The 2482-nt window shown below is 34.9% G+C and overlaps 1 non-coding gene across 1 annotated transcript; it reads right to left on the bottom strand.

The window, feature by feature from the left end:
• Positions 1–801: 801 nt before the first annotated feature.
• On the bottom strand, positions 802–920 carry LOC145676875 (5S ribosomal RNA). Its single transcript, XR_014129503.1, has one exon. It is a non-coding gene; the product is annotated as a 5S ribosomal RNA (ribosomal RNA).
• Positions 921–2482: the final 1562 nt, after the last annotated feature.

The raw sequence follows: 2482 nt of genomic DNA, 5'->3' as shown, positions 1-2482 counted from the left end.
AAAGCCCAAAAGAATATCTCCAAGGGAGATAAGAAGAAGAAGAGGAGGAGGAAGGAGAGCTATGCCATTTACATCTACAAAGTTTTGAAGCAAGTGCATCCTGACACTGGCATATCTAGCAAAGCTATGAGTATCATGAACAGCTTTGTTAATGACATCTTCGAGCGTATTGCTGCTGAAGCTTCTCGTTTGGCCCATTACAATAAGCGGTCAACTATCACCAGCCGGGAAATCCAAACAGCTGTGCGCCTTCTTTTGCCTGGTGAACTTGCCAAGCACGCTGTAAGTGAGGGTACGAAGGCTGTTACCAAGTACACAAGCTCTAAGTAAAAATCTTCTTCAAGATTTTTCATTTCAAACGGTCCTTGTCAGGACCAACACATTATTCGAAAGAGTTAAATCACGAAATTTGCTTCATTCTGTTATGTAGAAACACCTTGAAATCCAATTTCTATATGCTGTTAGTAAAAAAGTAAAGCACATAGCGGAGATGTGTCGTGCTTGTATACGAAAGGCATTTACTCGCCGGAGATCTACACTTAGTCATAATAATTTACTTTTAAAAAGTGGTAATACATTCCGTGTTAAGTATAGTAGTAGGTGCACACGGATCGGAAATCAGGTTATTTTAATGTGCCGTGCAAATAAACAGGCTGTTAGTGTAAGAAATAGTGGGTATAACGCTTAGAATATCGATTAATCGCTATGAAATAATGTTGATAAATTATCTCTTGAAAGTACTATAAAATTAATGTTTCTAGTATTTTCGTACTTGAAGGATAATGAAATTTGAAAAAGAGATGCCAACAGCACCTGGTGTTCCCAGGCGGTCACCCATCCAAGTACTGACCAGGCCCGATGCTGCTTGACTTCGGTGATCGGACGAGAACCGGTATATTCAGCATGGTATGGCCGTTGGCAACTACCTTTTCTTCAATGTCCTGTTAAGGAAGTATGTTTTAAGTAAGAATTGACATTATTAACTATAAAGGCAAGCATATTAACGTCGTTAACATTACTTGGAATATACTAATATTCGAATAAATATTTGAATGTTCGAATGATGAGTGATTCGGATGTTCATAGTGCCACTATGTCCTATCGAGTTTACTATCACGAACCACGTATGAAATTGTATATAAATAAATAAAAATAAATCCTTTATTAAGTATTGATTACAGGAAAAAGGCAAACTTACATTCTTTAATGTACACAATGAAATGTATGAAAGATATTTTTAAGATATGTTTCACTTACCCTTTATAACGCAAGGTAGTTTTCAGTGTAGCATCCTCTTCAGCTGCGAGATAACGTAAGGCAGATGATCATTCAGTCGTGAAGCACTAAAATGTAATATACATTTTAACTATTATCGATAAGAATTATTTACTGCAGGGATGCAAATAAAGTGAGGCAAATTAGTAAATAAAAACCGATACTGTAACTGATAATGTAATTACGTATCTGTATTAGTTGTATATACAGTAATCGCACGATTATCCGCGGAGTTGGATGTTGGCATAATCGCGCATAATCAGCAGTATGAGCAGAAAAGGGAAATGAAATGAAATCTTTAGATTTACGTCGCATACTTATACCGGTTACGCTAAAGGAGACGGTGATGATGAGTACTGAATGAAGAAAGTGGGAGGAAACGGGAGAAACCCGAGAAAACCCATGAGCACGGTCTTTATGCACGACAAAGTTCACACGGCACGAGCTGGGATTGAACCAGGGACCCCAAGCACCGGAGGCCAAAAAAGGGACAAAAAGTCTTTCGTGCAACTTTCGTTTTCGGTAAAAAGTTTACACATAATTTAGAAAGAGTAGTTTTCTGGTCTTTTTATTTCACAAGTTGGTTCATGTCTATATTTTTTACATGCATAAAAAATTTTTCAACTCCCTTGCTTAGTTCCTGTTAAAGACCTCTACCTCTGATTGTATTTTTTGCACATATTCTTATTGTTTTCAGACAACATTTCTAAGAGCGTAATTTATCGTCAGCAAGAAAAGAAAAGGAAAGCCTCGGATAGTGGAATGTGTACTGTATATATATATATATATATATATATATATATATATATATATATATATATATATATATACGTATTAGTATATAGTTTTATTTTATACGTCTCCTATTATTACACAATGTGCAGATATTGTGAAAGCGCAAGTAAATATGTATAACTCCCCGTTCTGCACTTAATAACTTGAAAGAAGTTCGGGGAAGGTAGTGTAACAGAAAGTGCAAACAGAAATGAGGGTTTACAGGCATTTAATATTATTCCGTAGTAGTATGATTTTTTGTAAAATATATATATATATATATATATATATATATATATATATATATATATATATATATATATATATATATATAAACATACATATTCAATGATATAGTAAGAGGTTAGCAGCACTGATAGAACTGCAGAAAGTACAAAACCGTTAATAAGAAAGAGGTCGTCCATGTCTGTGT

The sequence above is a fragment of the Thermobia domestica genome, unplaced genomic scaffold (assembly GCF_964235325.1).
Source record: "Thermobia domestica unplaced genomic scaffold, izTheDome1.hap1.1 HAP1_SCAFFOLD_447, whole genome shotgun sequence".
Classification (NCBI taxonomy): domain Eukaryota; kingdom Metazoa; phylum Arthropoda; class Insecta; order Zygentoma; family Lepismatidae; genus Thermobia; species Thermobia domestica.
The sequence above is the reverse complement of the archived record's forward strand: the minus strand, read 5'-3'. Positions and strand labels throughout refer to the sequence as shown.